This window comes from Tiliqua scincoides, chromosome 5 (assembly GCF_035046505.1).
Source record: "Tiliqua scincoides isolate rTilSci1 chromosome 5, rTilSci1.hap2, whole genome shotgun sequence".
NCBI lineage: Eukaryota > Metazoa > Chordata > Lepidosauria > Squamata > Scincidae > Tiliqua > Tiliqua scincoides.
The window spans coordinates 141,665,688-141,687,762 of NC_089825.1; the positions used below are offsets into that span (position 1 = coordinate 141,665,688).

The window sequence follows — 22,075 nt, forward strand, 5'->3', positions numbered from 1 at the left end:
GTGAACAGAGCTGTTCAGTGAAATCTGTTCACTGCCTTCACTATGAATATCTCACTTTGTTCCACAGTACTTCTGCCCAAAAGAGAGTAAGCTTTGGGATGCTAATCAATCAGGAATTTTCTCCACATGAAATAGATAACTCACAGCCCAAACCTAACCAACTTTCCAGTGCTGATGCAGCCCCAAGGTAAGGGAAAAATTGTTCCCTTATCTTGAGGAGGCCTCCATGACTGCTCCAATCACCTCAGAATGCAGCACATGCCCCATTGACACAATTACTGGAAAGTTGGTTAGGATAGGGCTGTAAGGTGATCTGACAAACAGCAGATGAAGTGGCAAACCTGTTTCTGGATTGACCCATTTCAGGCTAAAGGTGAGGGCTAACATAAGAGAATGCTGCTGCATACAAGAAAAGAAAAAAATTCCCAGACATAGAAAACTAGCATGTCAAAGAAGGCCAGGCTAGAATCCTGACATACTAGTTTTCTATGTGCAGATAATTTTTGTTTAATGGGAGAGCATTCAAGTAGTACAATACAGCAAGAGTTTGACCTCTTTGTCTACTCTTTGTGAGTTGTAGCTGTAATAACCCTGAGACCCTTCACTGCCTTTGTACCTCCCTCCAGCCTCCCCTTCCTTTTTTTAAACAAATGGGATTAGTTTTAGGTAAGCATCCCTTTATGGACCACCAAAGAAGTAACTTTATGTCCTTTCTTTAAACATTTTCTGGTTTGGAAGCCAGGGGTGCTGCCTCCAATCTTTCTGGCTGCATTTCTGCTTGCAGTGGTCATTGGCAGATTCTATAGGAAGAGATTCTCTAGCCCAATAGGACACAGCCATGGATTTGCATTGTCAGTCCACAATGCACAAAAAGCAGCTGGGCTGCTGCAACTGGACAGCAAGCCATGAGAGTGGACAACCTCAGTACATGAGGCCGATTGGCCACCAGAGGGCAATGCAACGCACCATTTTGGTGATGGAAGGAAGGTCTATTCTCATGCTCCATAATCTCCATTCTTGGTACTCTGGAAGGGGCAAAGAGACACAGGGCCTGGTCCTGTCCAACTTTCGAGTGCCAGTTGGACAGTTGGATTAACTTTCTTAATTTCAAGACTGTGGCTATTCATATCTTAATCACGTCACAGTTTTTTGCTGTCGGAGTCAGTGATGAGGGAACTTCTGAGCTGCTTGTGAGCCCATGTGTGTGACTGCACAAGCACAGGTGACTTTTCAACCCTCTATAAACATCCCCAAGTCTCAGTAGCTTCTGATGATGGTGCAGCATCCTGTCACATTCCTGAGCAGCTCTCCACTTCAGAGGAGACACCTTAAGCAGTGCTGTAGTGGGGTGGAAGTCCAAGCACCAAGGAAACCACTCTGTTTAGGTGAGCTTCACACAGCCCAATCCTACCTAACTCCCCCTGTGGCGATCCAACAGCACCAGCGTGGTGTCCGCTGCATCCCCGCAGAGGAGTTTTGGCCTCCAGAGGCCTGCCTCCTTGGGAGAACAAATGTTCCCTTCCCCTGGGGTAAGGCCCCTCTTCCCCCATGGGTCAACTTGGGCCTGCACCAGCGATACCACTGGCTCAGGTCTGCATGAACCTGTGGAGGCAGATCAGGGCTGGGAAGGTGGTTTGGATTTATCATGCCACTGCTGCAGAACCCACCGCCTTCCTGGGCTTGATCCACCCACCTTCCCATCCCATCACCTCCCTGTTACATCCACCCCCACCCCGCTTTGCCCCTCTCTAGCCTCCTGCACGGTCTTACCTACAGTGGTGGACATCCCTGGTCTGTCGCCACACTGACCTGGCCACTTGCTGCTTGTGTTGGCAGCCAGGCTGCGCACTCTGGCATGTCACAGTTGTGGCAGCCGGAACTCATGTTGTACCACCAGTACATGCATTCCAGTAGTGTAACTAGAGATTAGGGTTGGGTCAATAGACAGGTGCATGTGGGCAATAGGAACAAGGTTAGGGTTGCCAGCTGACCAGGAAAGCCTGCTCTGCCAAGCTCTTGTGCCTTTAACCACGGCTCCATGGGCAGAAATCTGTAAGGGAAGCTTTTCAATAAGCACAACCACTTGCTAATATCTGCCCAAATCAAGCCGTGGTTCCAGGGCTCAGGTACAGCGGCTAGTTGGAAAGTTGGCAACCTTGAAAAGGAATGGGCCTACACATACTTGTGTGGAAGTTTGCCAGCTGAATATTGGACTTCTATTGTTCTCTGCTATGAATATAAACCATTTCTAAAACCAGCACAGTTGCCCTGAAAGTCAGCCACTGCCTGCAGAAGCTGCTGGTTCTTGCCTCATAAATACGAGAATGTCCCCTAAGCTGATGTGACTCTGAACTCACTGTGATGCCCCCCTTTGCAAGGGCTCCTCCAGACCATCCTCTCTTCCCAGCCCTCTCTACACTCAAACCACACATACATCATGGGTGAGGAAATTGCCCCTCAACCTGCAAGGTGGGACTGCCAATGCACAGGCCTTGGAGGAGACTAAGGAATGATTGCTCATATCTGGTCAGTGACTCTGAAAATCTTGGCAGGTGTAGCAAAATGTGTATAAATAATATCTATTTTTTTAGAGGGTCATTAGCATTCTGCACTTTTTATTTTATTTAAATGAATTGAGCCCTGGTTTAATTATTATCACATTAGTAAATAATAATAAAAGTTTGAGTGAACAGAATTGTGTGGTTGAGTTTTTATTCCGTTTGTTATCAAGAGCACCTCTCAATAGGATTTGCAAAGACTGTTGGAAGCACAAGAGAGTCTCCTATCATGAGACAAGCCAGGTTGGAAACCCTGCTCGGGTACTGGAGGAACACAACACATTCAGCACTGCTGGCCCTGGGATGTTTAATATTTCTTTGCTATGCAGCAGCCATGGGGGAAGCAGGGTTTTGGATGAGGACAGCAGCTTGGAAAGCTCAAACCTTTTAAAAAACGTTTCTTTACCCAGTGCGCAATCAACCTGTGGAACTCTTTGCCACAGGATGTGGTGATGGCATCTGGCCTAGTTGCCTTTAAAAGGGGATTGGACAGATTTATGGAGGAAAGGTTTGTCACAGGTTACAAGCCATGTACACAACCTTCTGGTTTTAAAAGTAGGTTATCTATGAATGCCTGGTGCAAGGGAGTAACACCACGATCCACTTGTCTTGTGTGCTCCTGGAGGCATCTGGTGGGCCACTGAGAAATAGGAAGCTGGGCTAGATGGGTCCTTGTCCTCATCCAGCGGGGCTCTGCTTATGCTTGCCCTGACATGTCCCAGACCTGGTGCTCCTTCATAAGGAGAAGTTTAAGGTTTAATTCCTCCGTCCTGCTTTGCAATCAGATCTGACTTTGCATTTAATGGCTTTGATTGAAGGCTCTGCCACAGCTGTAGGAGAAATGCAAATTTATTCCAAGATTCATGGAGAATAGCACTATCAGGCTTCAATCCTATCCACACCTACCTGGGAGTAAGTCTCATTGACTATAATGGGACTTGTGAGTAGACATGCATAGGATTGGGCTCCTATGGCTTTTGTCTGATGGTTAAATAGAGCCTCCATGTTCCAGGGCAGTGTATCCATGGGGATGGGGGGTCTTTCCCCTGTGTCCTGCTTGTTGGCTTACTGAAAGCTTTCTGTTGGCTTCAATCGGAGACAGGTTGCTGGACTTTGGCTTAATCCAGCAGGGTCAGGGTGGCCAGATACAATGGAGGATGGAGTGCCTGTACCTTTAACCATTGTATAGAAGAGGGAATTTTGGCAAGTGCAGCTTAAAAAAACCCTCCCAGGATGAGCTGCACCCATCAAAATTTCCTCTTCTATATAATGGTTAAAGGTACAGGTACTCTGTGCTCCATTGTATCTGGTCACCCTGAGCAGGGTTCCTCTTCAGTCCTTAAGCTCAGGGCTTGCTGGATCTAAGCAAAGCATAGCTCATCCTCTCTGCAAGTCTTGCAGACCTCTGTATCTTTGCAAATTAAGACTTTATGCTTATATAATACCAAGCACTGCTGTCTTAAATATTAAGATGTCCTTTGCTGAACCTGAGCTGCTAGAGACCTGAGATCTAGAATCCTGCTTTGCCAGGTTTAGCAAAGTCAGTTCATCCATACCAGCTGTTTGGTTCATTCTTTTGCCAGCAGCCTAGGAGGGCTGAATTTACAAAACAGGAAGCCCAAGGTTCAAAATGCACGTGTGCAAGGGTAGCCAGGTGGGCCAACCCTGGCCTGACAAGCACACACCCAGGAAGTGCAGCAGCTTGCCCCACTCCTGTACCTGCATGCTGCAGGCAGTCTGCTTCACCGGTTGGGTTTCAGCCTGCCACCATCTGTTAAAGGCATAGGAGCTCTGCAGGAAGTAAAGGTGGCTGTCTCACTTGAGAATCAGTTACAGGCCTTACAACCCAATCCTAGGCATGTCTGCTCAGAAGTAAGTCCCATTAGAGTCAATGGAGCTTACTCCCAGGAAAGTGTGGCTGGGATGGGGCTGATATATTCAGTGAATACACAAGAGCTGCATGGAGCTTCAGGCTAACCACCTTACTAATCTTAGACGTTTAAGGAAATTGACATTACAAGAAAAGCAAATCAGACAATCAGGATTTTTCCTGCTGCAACATCAGCAAGTAAATACTTGGCCCCAAGCACTCCTCTGTCTAGACTCATCTTCAGTTCCAAACCCACCCACCCCCCCCATGTACACAGAAAACTTACAATTGCAAAAGAGAATTTAGAGAACTGACAACCCAAACCTCTGCATGTCTACTCAAGAGTAAGTCCCAGTGAGTTCAATGGGGCATACTCCCAAGAAAGTGCGGATAGAATTGCAGAGCCCAACTCTCTCTGTGTCTACTCAGAAGTAAGTCCCATTACAGTCAGTGAGTGTTACTCCCAGGAAAGTGTGGCTAGGGTTGCAGCCCAACCCTAAGTGAGTCTACTCAGAAGGAAGTCCAATTACAGTCAGTGGGTGTTACTCCCAGGAAAGTGTGGCTAGGATTGCAGCAGCCAGAAGTAAGTCCCTTTATAGTGAATGGATCTTACTCCCAGGAAAGTGTGGCTAGTATTGCAGCCTTAGAGAGTTCTATTTCTGCACCACCAGGCGGAGCTACAACAGCCACACTACTGTACTGTATAAACATCTGGTGTATAGACAGGGTGGTCCTACCCTGGAGTTAAACGTGGCAGATGATGCTGCAGAAAGTTTTACAGGAGAGTTTCTTTCCAAGCGGCTCGTTGGTCTAGGGGTATGATTCTCGCTTAGGGTGCGAGAGGTCCCGGGTTCAAATCCCGGACGAGCCCTGTTTTTATTGCTTAACGACCAGATTTTTCTATAGCTTGAGATTTATTTTTTATACAATGACTCTATTGAGTACCAGTTTTCCAAGAAAACTTTTTCTCCTGCTTGGGAAAAAAAAACCAGGTTATAAAAAGACTATTGAGTGCCAGTTTCCCAAGAAAACTTTTCCTTCTGGGAGAGGGGGACGACGACGACAGGTTCCATATTCTATATATTTAGTACATATATCTGGATGCTGTTTCTAAGATGAAGCAAATTAACAGCATTTTTAAAAAAAAATGCTTCAGATCTTAACAATTTTTCAAGTTTACATCTAAATTTTGTTCCTCTGCATTATATGTTTAGGGTTCTGACAGCCCAATCCTAGCCACACTGTCCTGGGAGTAAGACTCACTGGCTCTACTGGGACTTACTTCTGAGTAGACATGCTTGGGCTGTAAATGAGTGCCAGAACTTGAACACAGCACTACAGCATGTGAGATAAGAATCAATGCAAAGCTAGGAACATGTGCAGATTTTCCTACCCAAGCCCAAGAAGCATCAATACTAGGGGCAAAGATTAAAGGCTGTGTTCTCCTATTTTTGAAATTCAGCACACACTTTTAGCTACAGCATGTGCATTTTGCACCCTCTACCCAACAGCGTTTTTAAAACTGCTATCCATAAATTAGGGCGTTAAGTTACAAATATGCCACTTTTAAAAAAATACACCTAGTTTTCAATTTTTTTTTCCTTTAAAGGCTCCACTTGCAGGAACTCCAAACTCATCTGTAAATTATTTTTTTTAGAGAATACGGATAAATTTTCTTTACCCTGCCCCCAGTTTTATTTTATTTTGTTCATTTGTTATATTGTTTTTCTATCCAGGGCTGGTCCAAGACTCCTAGCACTGCATGTGGTGTGCCAAATATTGCCCCCTTACCTGGTGATGTGCCAGCAGGGTGACCAGGTACAATGGAGGGGGGATCTTGGCAAGTGCAGCTTTAAAAACCCTTCCATGTTGAGCTGGCACCTGTCAAAATTCCCTCTTCTATAGAGTGGTTAAAGGTATAGGCACTCTGTCCTCCATTGTATCTGGTCACCCTGTGTGCCAGCCTCTGGTCCTCCCATTCCCTAGATTGGAAAAGGAGTGGGGGGCAGAGCAGAAGAGGATTGTGGAGGAGAGGAAGTGAAGCCACTGGCTTGAACTGAAATCACTTAGGTCTCTCTGGAATGGATGCTGTAGCCCACTAGTCTCTTCCACGCTTTCTTTTCTGCTCCTCTTCCTTTTCCAATCTAGGGAGTGGGAGGAAGAGAAAGCGCAGCAGTGGAGGAGAGTAGGAGGACAGGGGCGACCTGCCAATTACTGCCTGAGACAACTGCCTCAGTTGGCCTCATGGAGGGGAGAGTCCTGTGCATAGCCCACCTTTCTTCCACCCTGAAGCATACATGGAGTTTCCAAGCAGTTTCCCACCCAGGCACTGACCCTATGCAGAGCTAGTATCAATTTCCACGAGACAAAAGGGTCTTTTCTAAAGAAAAAGAGGGTGAGAAAGCTCTTCCTATGGGAATACACTTTAGAAATGGTCAGAGGGAGAAAAAACAACAACAATTATACACAAATATTTATGTATTTTTGCATGCATACCCCACTTTTCCATGCAAAATCATATTAAAGGTAGCTTAATGAATGATAACATATCACAGCAAATGAAAAACAAGCCTAACAATCTATGCTTGTGGCAGGATTTGGCAAGGATAGAGGTCTTCAGGATTCAGCTAAATACTGAACACTCCATGGTGTGTAAGGCTCCTGCACACACACACACACGCACACCCCAAGCTTCCTGGTGGAGGAGCTGCCCAGATGAGCAGGCAGATGGAGGTAGGCACCCCTCCCCCCAGCAACCTGCTGCCTGCAGCAAAGGTCTCAGTCAGCCTCATGGATGGGCCAGCCTAGTTTATACTCCACTCTATTGCACATGCCCAATCTCATCTGAGCTTGGAAGCTAAGCAGAGTCAGGCTTGGTTAGCACTTGGATGGAAGACTGCCTGGGAATACCGGGTGCTGTAGGCTTATACCAGGGGTGTCCAAAGTTTTTCGCAGGAGGGCCATATCATCTCTCTGAAACTTTACATTTCAGATTTGAATAAATTTACATAAATGACTATATTAGAGATGGAACTTATATGAATGAATGAAGGTCTTGCAGTAGCTCAAGGCCTATAAAAGGCCTTGCACAAAGCAAGGCCGGCCTTTCCTTTGCTGCCACTGCTGCATCACAGACATGAAACAGTAAGCAGTGGAGGGAGCCCTCATCCCACAGCTCACGCGAGAGGTCAAACAGTCGCCCTCATGCTGAGAGCAGTTGCGTCAGGCCAGTGTGGGATCCAACAAATATCCAGAGGGCCAGAGGCTTGTTGGAGACTGGGGACTCCCTGAGGGCCACATTGGGAGTCCTCGAGGGCTGCAAGTGGCCCCCGGGCCAGGGTTTCAGCACCCCTGGCTTATACCATAGTATTTCGAGACTGAAGGTTGCCAACCAACCATATATCAGTGAGTGGGGGAAAATCTTCAGCAACAGCTCCTTCCCCTTCCATCTTTGGAGAGCAGCAGGGAGAGAAGCTGTTGCCATCTCCCCTTCCCATTTCCCAATGAGGACAGAGGGTGCGATAGAATGGCACTGCCATTGCTGTTGACTCCCTTGGCCAAGGGAACCACTCCTCCTCCTTTTGCCCTCCTCACCACTCCAAAATGCTCAAGGAGCTCCAGGGGAATGCTCCCATTTGCAGAGGGGGAGTGTGTGTTGTCAGGTACAGCAACAGAAGCATGAGTCCCTTGAACCACTGCTGCCCTAGTCCTGAAGCTGTTGAGGGGCAGCCTGGCTGGGTGGTCTCTCCAATGATAGACTTGGGCTGCAATCCTAACCACACTTTTCTGAGAGTAAGCCCCATTGAACAAAATAGGACTTACTTCTGAGTAGACCTGGTTTGGCTTGTGCCCATAGACTCAAAGCCAGTGCCCAACCTGGCTGATCCCTGGCACTGTCCCTGCTCTTAGTGAAACAAACCAATGTGGTGGTAGAAGCAGCATTATCAAGAATTTGGACGGGAATATTGTGGTCATTAGGGTCAATTCAAAGGCAGGCAAAACCCACATGCAATACCATCAGGCAGTGCTGACATCAGGTCGCTGAGGGCCCTGGCACAAGGCCCTGCACTGGCCCTCCCTGGAACCCTTCAGATACCTCCTGATGGTGCATGGACCACAGCACTGAGACGTCAGCCTGACCGGATGGGTCAGGATGGATGGTCACCGGATGGGTATGGGCTCTCAGGCACTGAGTCATCTGGCTGACCTCTCACATCCTCCCTGCTGCCACTGTGATGAACCCCCATGCAACTCTTAGGGAGGGCCACCATATAGGGTCTTTTATCAAATGTCCCCAGGAACACAGAGTCAGATTTCAGATTGGGCAGATCTCTTACATGTCCCCCCCCCCCCCCCATAGAGCTAATTCTAGCTAAGGATGGAGGGAGGTGATTTAATTTGGGGAAATGACAGGGCAGGAGAGAACCAACATGGGAGCCTCCTTCCCTATGGCTGCTTTATGACTTTAAGGTTTACAAGCCTATGCACACTTTCCTGGGAGTAAGTGCCATTGAATACAATTGTACTTACTTCTGAGTAAACGTGCATAGGCTTGCACTATAAAACACGCTCGCAAACATGGAAATCTGATATGGATCTTCCATGTTATGTCTGTTTCTGCCTTGAGGTCTGGGTCTAATGGGGGGGGGCGAGTCTGTGTGTACAGAGGAAAAGAATGTGTTTTATTGACCCTGATCTTGACCAGAGTTGGTGCTACCATCAGGCAGGGTGAGATAGTCTGAAGGCAGATTGAATTAAGCTTTTATTAAACAGGTATGCAGTTAAATGAGATTTGAAGTTGGTTACTTTGCTTAGTTGCACATAAATAGTTATTGTTGGAAGCCTAAAGTTCAGCATCTTATTCATTAGCAAGCACATCAGGTCTTGGGCATTCTCTGAGAAAATATTTCTTTACTCAGCATGTGGTTGGTCTGTGGAACTCCTTGCCACAGGATGTGGTGATGGCGTCTAGCCTGGACGCCTTTAAAGGGAGATTGGACAAGTTTCTGGAGGAAAAATCCATTGCGGGGTATAGGCCATGATGTGTATGCGCGGCCTCCTGATTTTAGAAATGGGTTATGTCAGAATGCCAGATGCAAGGGAGGGCACCAGGATGAGGTCTCTTGTTATCTGGTGTGCTCCCTGGGGCATCTGGTGGGCCGCTGTGAGATACAGGAAGCTGGACTAGATGGGCCTATGGCCTGATCCAGTGGGGCTGTTCTTATGTTCTTATCTTCACATGACATTGTGCGACCCACACAGCTCCAGTGCCAATTGGCTTAGACTCATGATTCTTGTTCTGTCTAAGCTACACAGCCACACAGTCGCACAGCTCAAATAGGAGCCCTGCACAACTCCTCTCTTGGTGGTCTACAGCGCGATGATGATGTCATCGCCCAGTGCTCTGGAGCAGCCCATGTGCAGCCCCATTAGGGCTCCACACTCTACAAACATTGCTCATGATGTCATTGGTTTGCGAAGGTGTTGCCCCCTTCTTCTTTTCAGCCTCTAAAACAAAATACACAAACTCAACACTGGGGTTGCTGGCCTTGATTCCGCTCCTTTAACCACAGCTTGAAATTATGCAAGTGGTGTTCTAACCATGGGTTTCAGGCCTGAAAAAGTTTCAGTGGTTACTTTTCTGAATGGTGGGCTGCTGTGAAAGGTCCCGCAAACACAACTTGACAATAGCCCTAATAGCCTTGTTTGAGAATGAGCTAACTAGTTCGGGTCCCTGGGAGGCGAGCTCATGGCTCAGGGGGGTTAATTGCTGGGTCTTGTAAACATGTGGTCAAGGGATGCATTCAAAATCCTGTGGGGGCTTGACCCTGTGCCACTATTGCCTTGTGCCTAGAAGTCTGGGCTTTGCTGCGAGGGACTATGCAAGCCTCCCTCTGGAGGTTGCCACAGTGTCCCCAGCAGTTGAACAATTTCAACTGCTTCTCAGCCCTGCCATTAGGCCAGTTAAGAGAGTCTCTCGAGAAAGATCTCGCCAGCAGAATTGGCTGGGGAGCTTCCCCGCAATGCCACCTGTTGTGCCCAAATTGCACCAGCCGAGCTGAGGCCAAGCGGCAGGTAATGGCAGTGGAGGGCTTGCAAAGGCTTGCCTGGGCCTGTCGACTCAATTGCCAGCCCATGGGCTTCAGGTGTTTTGGCGCAGGTGGAGCAGGAGAGGAGTGTTACTGTTTTCATCTGGCTCTGCCTTCAGCCAACCTGTTAAACAACTATCAAGGGTAATTCAATTAACTCATTTTCCCTGTCAGTGCCAATGGGAGAGAAACGCCTCCGTGGTTCCTTGATCTCTCTGTCTGTCCAACTGAAAAATCAACTCTATGTATGCAAGTGGACAAGGGCACCTGTAAAAATAATTCTTGGATGGGGTGAGAAGGTCTGTTCATTCTCACTACCGGTCACTGGCTTACTCTTGACCCCGTGGCATAGCAATAGGGAGGGGTGTGTGGGTCCAGTCCACCCTGCAGTCACTCCTGCCCTGGCCACACCAGTCTCAGACATGCTGCAGCTCGGCCAGCAGGAGGCTTGGGGAGCCAGTGGTACTCATTGCGGCTGGAACTGATGTGCACCCACACCTGACACAATGGCTTCTCCTCCCTGTGGCAGCGAAAGCTTGGCAACCTGAAAGTGAGGTGTGATGTGGTGATGTCATCACGTCACCACCACACTTCTGGATTGCCAAGCTCCATACTGGGTGATGTCACTGTCTATCTTAATTCCATTGCACCAGTGCATGATGATAAAGAGGAATAACAGGGGCTATAAATGCCTGGCCTGCCTGTATTTTGGGCTGGCCCCAGAACTCCTACCACTTGAGGCAATGTGACAAGTGCTGCCCCCCTTTACCTGGTGATGCATCAGCCTCTGCTCCCTGGATTGGAAAAGCAGGAAGGGAAAGCAGGAGCAGATGAGGAAATGTGGAGGAGGGGTGGTGGACTAGAGTGTCTTTGGAAACACTCTAGCCCACTACTCTCCTCTCCTCCACCACTCCATCCCCTTCTTTCTTTTCCAGTCCAGGGAGTGTTGGGAAGTAGAGCAGCAGTGGAAGCAAGTGAGTGGACAGAGGTGGCTACCAGCATGTTGCCTGAGGCAATTGGTTCAGTTGGTCTCATGGATGGACTAGCCTTGAGTTTCCAGTATTATATAGTATTAAACATTATGGAACTAATTTATAACAAATAGTTGAATAGCACAGTCCTCTGAGTGCCTACTCAGAAGTAAGTCCCTTTGTGTTCAGGGGAAGGGGCTTACTCCAAGGAAAGTGCATACAGGATTGCAGCCTAAATTTTGGCCATTCAACAAGGAGACAGGAAGACTCTAGAGAGGCCTTGAAACAGAAGCCAGAGACCAGAGTCTGACTAGTAACACCCCCCCCCCCCACACACACACCCGAACACATCCTCTGCTTCTGCAGCAGGTCATGCCTTTTTACAGTACACAGGAGCCAGTAGTGTAGCTAGAGGTGGGTGTGAAGCACTAAATTTTACAGGGAGACACACCGCACTATGCAAGCGGCCCCTCTCCCTATGCCTCCATTTTGCTCTAGAGGCCCAGTATGGCTCCAAAGGGGAGAGGCCGCTTGCATGGCGCGGTGAGGCTCCCTGCAAAACTTAGTGCTTTGCACCCCCTCTAGCTATGCCACTGACAGGAGCTATCTGTCTTTGCTGTGGAATGCCAGGCATCAGGATTTAAAGAAGTGCAATAATTTTTAGTATCTAAATATATAATCTTTCAATACATTTAAAATTTCAGGGAAGGCAAGTTTTCTCTCTCTCTCCTGCCCCCCTGCCAGACCTGTATGAAAATGACCAGAGGTGCAGGGAATGCTGTGGGTCATTGCAATGAAACCACTTACACTATTCCCACTTCACAGGTCTTGCTTCCTCTGGTCATTTTTAAGGTTAAACAAAGATTTGAAACTGCTGGGGAGAGGCTTCTATAGACAAGGAAAACAAAAAAGCATCCAGATTTTATCTGTCCATGTCACACTCAAGCTAGAGGTGCCTTCTAGCTTCAGAAACACACACTGCAGGTCACATTGCCCTTCTCAGGTAAACAATGAAAGTGTGGATTAGCTATATTTACACCATAGCCTTAAGCTGCAGTAATAAACGTTTCCTTTCCCCAGAGAATCGTGGGAACTGCAGCTCTGTGAGAAAGGTGAGGATCTCTTAACAGAGAATCCTTATCACCCCTGCCAAGCTATGATTCTCAGGATCCTTGGGGGGAGCACCAGCCCCAATAAAATAAAGAGACTATAAAGTCAATATAAGTCTGTATTGTAGATGTGACCAAGTTTGGTCAAACTTATCCTTAGAAACTGCACTGAAAGGCTGGGGAAGGGAAAACATGATACTCTTTTACCAGCTCCTTGTGATGACAACAGGGTGAGGTTGCCATCTGATCAGTTAAAAAACACCAGCCTGGTCAGTTCTTTAAACCACAGCTCAGAAATCGGCAGGCAAAGCTATTCACAAAATACAGTGAAATGCTGTCACTTGCTTGTATCTGCACACATCAAACTGTTGTTCAAGGCCCAGATACAGGGACTGTTGAAAAGTTGAAAATCTTGGTTAGGCACAGCCACCAGTCCCAGTTGAAAAGTTGGCAACCCCAGTCAAATGCCATTGAATGGTAACTGAAGGAATGTGTTGAAAATGTATATACTATATACCAGTGTTTCTCAACCAGTGGTATGGGTACTACCAGTGGTACTTGAGGTGGTGGTGGTATTTGCTGGACCCCTTGACATTTGCTGCCCAGCAGTGAGACCAGGAGCACGACGCAACAAACAGCGGCAGGAGGCTTGGTTTATTGGGCAGAGCTCCAAAGCATGCTTTTCTGCACTCAAAAAAGCCCTCCCATCCACCCTGAGCCTCTTACTGGTGTTTGTCATATCGCATCTGGCTTCCCAACCCAGATGTAACTGGCAATGATGTCATCACTAGTTACTTCCAGTGGTACTTCAAATAGGTGGACCATGTAAAGTGGTACGGCAGAGACAAATGTTGAGAAACACTGCTATACACAACATTGGGGAGCTGTAAATGACCACAAAGTTTGGCTTTGGCTCCTATAATGTGTAAAATGGCCTTAATCTGCTCACAATGATTTTGGAGCACATGCTGTACAATGAGGGATGGAAGCTGCTGAATTGTGGATAAAACATCTTGAAATAAAGGGGTCTGCATATATAAATAAGCCCAGTTTTCCTGATGTATGAAAAGATGAGGATGAATTTCTGTGGTCATCTCCTGAGCACTGAGGAACATGGTTAGCAATGCCCACACCTTCCCAAAAAAATCCCACTTCTCCTCCAGGGTCCAGTTCTGGATTCATTGGATAAGTTAGGAATAGGAAGGCCAACTCTTTATCAAAGTGTACTCCTCTGCTTTTTACAGCAGCTTGATATGGAGTTGCAGCTTTTCAAAGTGTGGAGATAATAAGCATTTGCAGTCATTAATATCTGTAGAACACGTGACTGTTAAAGGCGTAGGCATGGAAGTGAGTAAGAAAAGTTGGCAGCCCTAACCCCGTACAACATATGACCATAGGAATTCATTCTTGTCTACGGCATCATAGATTCTTATTTTGCCATCGCAAGCATCAATACAGTTTGACTCATCAGGCTGTCCCCAGTGGCTGGAGCGTGGGAACCAAGTTCAGTGAGAAAAAGCCCCCACCTCTGCCTCCAAAAATACCCCTAACGAGCCAAAGTTTCCTGACAAACTTTGCAAGAGTTAATGAGGTCCCTGCTCTGGCACCAGAGCACCTGCTTAATGACAGGGTCATAATTGGCAACCTGGTATTCCGGGAAGGCTGCTCTTAATTTGAACTCCAATTACCTCTCCTCTGAGCACTCCAGAGGTGTCATTATAGTAGCGCAGTGCGCTTGTTTCCGTAAGGGTCTTGGGGAGTTGCTGAGAAGGCTGGTGAGATTGTTAGTTATCCAACTGTGTTCCTCTGGGTGTTAAGTCCATCTGTAGGGGAAAAGATGCCTGTACTTCAAAGAAGAACTGATCTGCAGTGAACATTAATTATATGATCATAGGAAGCTACTTCATATGGAGTCACATATACAGTGACAGTCCACATAGGTCCAGTGAGTGTCCACAGCCACTCTCAGGCAGAGGTCACTCCAAGCCCTCTTCTCTGAGACCTCTAGCTGAAGAGATAGAGCCTAGGACCTTCAAAAACACATGTGTTATTGACCTATGGCCAATCCTCTTGAATTGCCTTCCTGTAAGGTCTTAACCCATGCTAGGTTATTATAAGCTATTTGTCCACCATAAGGCTGAGTGGCATAGATATTCCAACTCTCCCTTTTTCTCAGAAGTAGCCCTAAGTTTCTGATCCCTGTTCTTTGTAAATCATCACTGTCCCATTTGGGCCTTTTGGGGACGCCCCATTAAAATTTTGTTATGGTGACTGCTGAGTTGTAATTCTTTAGGGCTCACTTCCCTTCCCAGAGTCTGCAGAAGTGACAGAGTGTGTAGCAGATGCATCATCTCTAGTGCCAATGCATGCACATGAACCCTAAGGTGCGAGGCAGCACATAGCTGACAATGTCCCATGCTGCATTGTAGAGGCACATTTTCAACAAGTTGGACAGTTCGGACTTTTTGGTACATCTTTATCCAAATGAACAAAGTTATCTAGGTTTTTACATCAGTGGGAGGCAAGCAACTGCAGAGTAAATGAATGCATTATACCCAAGGTAGAGTATAACCCTCAGCAAGGTGTAGTAGGAGGTCTGTCAGTGATCCTTCTTTGCTATGAGAACAGGGTGTTACAAACCATTGTTTTCTAAAGTTCGAGGGAGTGGTGATAGTGGTTAGAGGGAGTTTAACTTTTTAAAAAAATTGTTTATATCACTTGGGCACCCTGCAAGCTTGCATGCTTGCTGCTAGTTTAAAGTCAAGCGGATGTGAAAGACAAAGGGCACAAGCCTAACCAGGTCTACTCAGAAGTAAGTCCCATTTTGTTCAATGGGGCTTACTCTCAGGAAAGTGTGGTTAGGATTGCAGCCAAAGACTGTTGCAGGTTAAGACACATTGCTGTTTCAGCATAAAGATGGCAACCAGCAAGTCACTTAGCTGAACCTACTGGAAAAGTTACCACCTTAATTTTTCAGTAGGTGATGGGAGAGTTAAGATAAAAATCCACAGAACTAGTCACACGTTATGTTGAACACACAGGGAGGAGTGAGTGGGATTGCCCAATAGTCCAATTAAAAGTGAACATCAGTTGGGGATGATACGTCAAGCATATAACATTTTATTGGACCATGGCCTTCAAGCATGGACACTTTTGACTGGACTATTGGACATTCTGGCCATGAAAACCTCCATATGTATGAGTGGGATTGTGCTTGCTAACTTCAGCCCTACTCCTGCATACTTATGACATGTGAATGAGTGTGTACACAAGGAATGTAATTCAGGATCTCCTGTTACACGCACAAAGGTTATGCGTATATACTTTGCATGCACTTACACTGTCACAGATTATGCTTGTGCAGGGGTGGGGAGGCTGGCAGTGGACATGCTCCTGGTCAGCCTAACATCTGTACCAGGTAAGATGGTGGAATGCCTCATCAAAGATAGGTTCTCAAAACACATAGATGAACAGGCCTTGCTGAGGGAGAATCAGCATGGCTTCTGTAAGGGTAAGTCTTGCCTCACAAACCTTATAGAATTCTTTGTAAAGGTCAACAGGCATGTGGATGCGGGAGAACCTGTGGACATTATATATCTGGACTTTCAGAAGGCGTTCGACACAGTCCCTCACCAAAGGTTACTGAAAAAACTCCACAGTCAGGGAATTAGAGGACAGGTCCTCTCATGGATTGAGAACTGGTTGAAGGCCAGGAAACAGAGAGTGGGTGTCAATGGGCAATTTTCACAATGGAGAGAAGTGAAAAGCGGTGTGCCCCAAGCATCTATCCTGGGACCGGTGCTTTTCAACCTCTTCATAAATGACCTGGAGACAGGGTTGAGCAGTGAGGTTGCAAAGTTTGCGGATGACACCAAACTTTTCAGAGTGGTGAAGACCAGAAGTGATTGTGAGGAGCTCCAGAAGGATCTCTCCAGACTGGCAGAAAGGGCAGCAAAATGGCAGATGCGCTTCAATGTCAGTAAGTGTAAAGTCATGCACATTGGGGCAAAAAATCAAAACTTTAGATATAGGCTGATGGGTTCTGAGCTCTCTGTGACAGATCAGGAGAGAGATCATGGGGTGGTGGTGGACAGGTCGATGAAAGTGTCGACCCAATGTGCGGCGGCAGTGAAGAAGGCCAATTCTATGCTTGGGATCATTAGGAAGGGTATTGAGAACAAAACGGCTAGTATTATAATGCCGTTGTACAAATCGATGGTAAGGCCACACCTGGAGTATTGTGTCCAGTTCTGGTCGCCGCATCTCAAAAAAGACATAGTGGAAATGGAAAAGGTGCAAAAGTGAGCGACTAAGATGATTACGGGGCTGGGGCACCTTCCTTATGATGAAAGGCTACGGCGTTTGGGCCTCTTCAGCCTAGAAAAGAGACGCCTGAGGGGGGACATGATTGAGACATACAAAATTATGCAGGGGATGGACAGAGTGGATAGAGAGATGCTCTTTACACTCTCACATAACACCAGAACCAGGGGACATCCACTAAAATTGAGTGTTGGGAGAGTTAGAACAGACAAAAGAAAATATTTCTTTACTCAGCGTGTGGTTGGTCTGTGGAACTCCTTGCCACAGGATGTGGTGATGCCGACTGGCCTGGACGCCTTTAAAAGGGGATTGGACAAGTTTCTGGAGGAAAAATCCATTACGGGGTACAAGCCATGATGTGTATGTGCAACCTCCTGATTTTAGAAATGGGTTATGTCAGAATGCCAGATGCAAGGGACGGCACCAGGATGCAGGTCTCTTTTTATCTGGTGTGCTCCTTGGGGCATCTGGTAGGCCACTGTGAGATACAGGAAGCTGGACTAGATGGGCCTATGGCCTGATCCAGTGGGGCTGTTCTTATGTTCTTATGGTCCTGCGTCCCCCTGTACACATGTTCAGTGTAATGAAGACTCATTGTTTTTAGATAATCCCAGGGTCAGGAGAACTAGAAGCTCTGGAAACTCCTTTGGGCGACCCAGACACCACCTGGTTCTATCTGAAGGTTATGTTCAACTCGTATGCAAGGTCTGTACAGCGTACACATGATTGTTGATCTGTATGCACATTTATGGCCCAACCCCATCCACCACTGAAAATAGCATTCCAAAGGTGGAATGTGCTTCCATTTGTTCCAAATGGTGACCTGGAAGTGAGAATTGCCGTGTGATTCTAGACCACCGTCAGAGAGGCCATGGAGACCTGGTGTACAAAGGGGGAAAGAAAAGTGCCAGTGATGGTGAGTTGATGGCAGGGCCTTAACAGTGCTGGAGGAGGATGGAATGGGAAGGAATGGGGGAGACGGGAGGCATGTTGGAGGTGTGAGAGGGTGGCACCCCATGCAGGATACTTACACTGGATGCTATCCCTCCTGAGCTGCCACATCTCCTTTGTCTCCTTGGACTTGTGCCAGCTAAAGAGCTATTGCAGGTCCAGAAGACTAAATGGAGATTGGGAAGCTTATATGGGGATATTTTTCCTTACCTCTCCCATGCCTTCTGATACTCCCCCATAGCATGCAGCACAGTTCATTTTAGTGTGGCTGCATGCTATGGTGGGAAAAACCATAAGAGTGGGCTGATAGTGATATTCTACTTGCACACAGCAGTGTAGGTGATCTGTACTCTGCCTTTTCAAGGATCTCTGTTCTGTGTTGTGCTTCTGAAATGAACAGATGTCCACACAAAAATGCACAGATGCCTGTAATGGGCTCGACTAGATGATGCATCTCCTCTGATCCAGCTTCTTACACTGAGGGGAGCAGGTGTGCTCAGCTCCTTCCTTCTCACCCAGTGCATCACATGGAGGAGCTGTGTGCACTCACTTCTCGCCCTGCAACAGGCCAGGTTGGAGGAGCCCTGTCATCTGATCTAGCCCAGTGGGCAAATACTCCAAACCTGTTCCCCAAGGACATTAAGAAGAAGGAAATGGGCCCTCCCTCGTGCCTTCACAATGCTGAAAGGCAGGCAAGACTGCAGAGGAAAACACATGGGGAGGGAATTGCCCTCTTTGCGTTCCCCGAGGACCTCTCCTTGATCGTTACTTCATATTTTCTAGGACTATTGTCCCATTTTCAAAACAGGCTACAGGCTGAGCACCAGCCCCAGTAAAATCCTAGACACTCAGAAGAAGCTCTGGACAAAGACTGTCCTCCTGAAGTTGGGGGGCAGGCTATCTTTGTGAGCCCCTTGAGACCTTTCGTGTTGTTGCAGGTGTTGAGACAGGCCCAGCTGGAATCCACCAGTTGTGAAGGTCGTGTCTGACTGCGAACATGCTAAATCCACATTTTGGGGCTTTTGGCATGGGCAATAGATGGGTCATTGCAGAACAGAGGTTGGGGAAAGAAGAAAAAGCTCAGCAATGTTTTTAAGAGGAAATCCAACCTGCCCATGTTGTTGCTGCTAAGAAACTCAGGATGGTCAGTCCTCCATATGAAAGCCAGGCTGTGCTGCCCAGGAGGGGAGAGGAGAGCGGTGCTGAAAATTGGTTTGCTTTTCTTGCAACATGCTTTGTACAATATTATCCCCCTTTCGTAGTAGTGTAGAATTGATTATTGTTAATGAAAATGACATGCCTATATGCCAATATGATATCCAGCCCCATCTTAAATGCCTGCCCTGGATCCAGCACCAGCTCCTAGTCTTGACCCAAACCCTCCATGGCCTCTTTCTTCTCCTTCCTCTTGCCAGTGAGCTTTACTTTCCTGGGTGGTTCCACCATTTTACTATGATGATGATGATGATGATGATGATGATTTTATTAATTTATACCCTGCCTTTTTGCCCAAAGGGCACACAAGGCGGCTTACAAACAATTTAAAATACAACAATCATTAAAACAATTTACAATAATTAAAAATCTAAAAAACAAACAAACCCCGTGGATTCTCATATAAAAAAGCAAGAACACCAGCCAGCCTGTCAACAATTAAAAGCTTTTTGAAATAAAAAGGTCTTCAGTCCATGCTGAAATGTTAGCAACGAGGGAGCATTTCTCAATTCTAAGGGGAGGGTATTCCACAGTTCCGGGGCCACCACCGAGAAGGCCCTCTTCCAGGCTGCCGCCCCTCTCACATCTCTTAGTGGCGGCACAGTCAAAAGGGCCCCCGCCAGATCTAAGAGCACGGGCAGGATTGTAGGGAAGGAGGCGGTCCCTCAAATACCCCGGACCCGAGCTGTAAAGGGCTTTAAAAGTCAAAACTAGCACCTTGAATTGGGCCCAGAACAGAACCGGCAGCCAGTGTAGCCGCTGAAGCAACGGCTCGACAGAGTCAAACCGACGTGCCCCAGCAACCACACGAGCAGCCGCGTTCTGTACTAGTTGTAATTTCCGGACCGTCTTCAAAGGCAGCCCCACATAGAGCGCATTGCAATAATCTAATCTAGATGTCACTAGGTCATGGGTTACTGTGGCCAGGTCCGCGCAGCTCAGGTACGGTCGCAGCTGGCGAATCAGCCGAAGCTGAGCAAAGGCTCCCCTGGCCACAGCCGCCACCTGGGACTCCAGGAGCAGCTGTGGATCCAGGAGAACCCCCAAGCTGCGAACCTGCTCCTTTAGAGGGAGCCTCTTTTCAGCCTCTTGAAGGGCTCCTCCTCTCCCAAATGACTCCCGCCCTTCTTTCTTGCTGTCCTTTATGCCTGGGACTCCCCCTCCCCATCTTGGGAGGGATGTCACCTTTCTAACTTCCCTTCTCAGAAGCATGAACTCTCTGTTCATGAAGCTGTTGGTTCTACCCATTAAGCCCTCTACCTTCTTGCAACTAGGCGTAAGTGCATGCATGTGAAATCACGGCATGTTCTTTCCTTTTATCCTGGCAGGCAGGCAGGCGGGCACCCTTTCCTTCCCCTTCCTCAGTCATTTCCCTTGGGTCTCTTTGAGATTGGGAGCTCTGCAGCTGTCATAGGCTGGCCCTGGACTTCAGTGTCAACAGCAGGGCTCCTTTTCATTCATTCTTCCGGTCACAGAGCCGAATTTCTCGCCACTAGGTGGCAGGCTGGAGCTCAGTCTGGGAAGAATCAATAGATGGAACAGGACCAGTTTCCCAACTTTAAGGAATGGTGGGCAAACACCATAATTATCTGGTTTGTTGGTCTACGGGTATGATTGTCGCTTTGGGTGCGAGAGATTCCGGGTTCAAATTGCAGATAACCCAAATGCTTTTGTTGTCTGTCTGGAAAAAAAGAAACTGACTGGCAAAGACAGTTAAGTTTTACTTGTACATTGGGAAATGTGTTCTGGGAGACTGGTTGCTCTTCATTTCAGTAATCTGCGGGGGGGGGGGGAGAGAATAGGGGTCCATTGAAGTGTGTGATTTATTTCTGTGGTGTGTGTGATGGGCTTTGGAGAAATCTTGGAACTTGGAGCCCATTCATTCATTCATTCATTCAAGTTCCATCTATCCCAGCCATTTTCAAGCTTTTTCATCTCACTGCACACTGAAAAGGCACTAAAATTGTCAAGGCACTCCATCAGGTTTTTGACAATTGACAAGGCACACCATGCTGCCAATGGGGGGGCTCACATCCCCCATTGGACCTAGTAATAAATGACCTTCCCCCAAATTCCTGTGGCACACCTGTGGACTGCTTGCGGCACACCAGTGTGCCATGGCACAGTGGTTGAAAATGGTTGATCTATCTATCTATCTATCTATCTATCTATCTATCTATCTATCTATCTATCTATCTATCTATCAAGTTTTCTCTCTAATGTATTTATTTATTTAAATGTATTTTTCTGGCCTTGGACACTGTGCCAGACATACGATGCAGTCCTCCAGCCAAAAAGTTTGGAGTTCCCTGCCCTACATGAGACATTTGGCAGAGTCCAGACTTTCTGCTCTTATTTTACCAGATTGTTGGGTAAACGTATTCAAAGTCCCAGGCTCCATAGCTCAGGGGTTAGAGCACTGGTCTTGTAAACCAGGGGTCGTGAGTTCAAATCTCGCTGGGGCCTTAGTTATATTACCTCCACTGGGAAACTCAAAAAGCGTCTTGCTGTTTCTGCACATGCAGTGCTGCTCTGAGATGAGCGTCCTTCAGCTCATTTTGCCCCCTTATTTGCACTGAAGTGGGCGAGCCCTGGTGCCACCTGGCTGATGGATTAAAGTCTCCTTGTCTCCTTAGTGGTGGCTCCTTCTTTCTGCTCCCCAAACAACCCCTTCTGCGATGAGCTAGCAGTGAACATTTGGTATCATCCATGATGATCATCAAAATAGCCATTAAAACAGAAGTGGGGAACTGGCCCAGTTAAACACCCCAGCATCAAGAGCTGTACAGACTGCGCAGCTGTTTTGCTCTCTGCTGCAGTTGCCTATGGGAAAGGCACTCTGTGCATGTCCACAGAAACTCTCCCCCCCCCCCTTGTCCATCCTCTGAGTGCTCTGATGCCAACCATTGCAGGATCTGGAGGTGGAGATTGCTGGGAATACTTGCCTTGCTCTGAAATCCCCTGGATCTGGGGATTGCTGGGAAACCTT

At 47.4% G+C, this 22,075-nt stretch overlaps 2 non-coding genes across 2 annotated transcripts; both read left to right on the plus strand.

Annotated features, from left to right (window-relative positions):
- The first annotated feature begins 5,227 nt into the window (after positions 1 to 5,227).
- Positions 5,228 to 5,299, plus strand: TRNAP-AGG (transfer RNA proline (anticodon AGG)). The gene has a single exon. It is a non-coding gene; the product is annotated as a tRNA-Pro (tRNA).
- Positions 5,300 to 21,479: 16,180 nt separating this feature from the next.
- On the plus strand, positions 21,480 to 21,552 carry TRNAT-UGU (transfer RNA threonine (anticodon UGU)). Its single transcript has one exon. It is a non-coding gene; the product is annotated as a tRNA-Thr (tRNA).
- Positions 21,553 to 22,075: the final 523 nt, after the last annotated feature.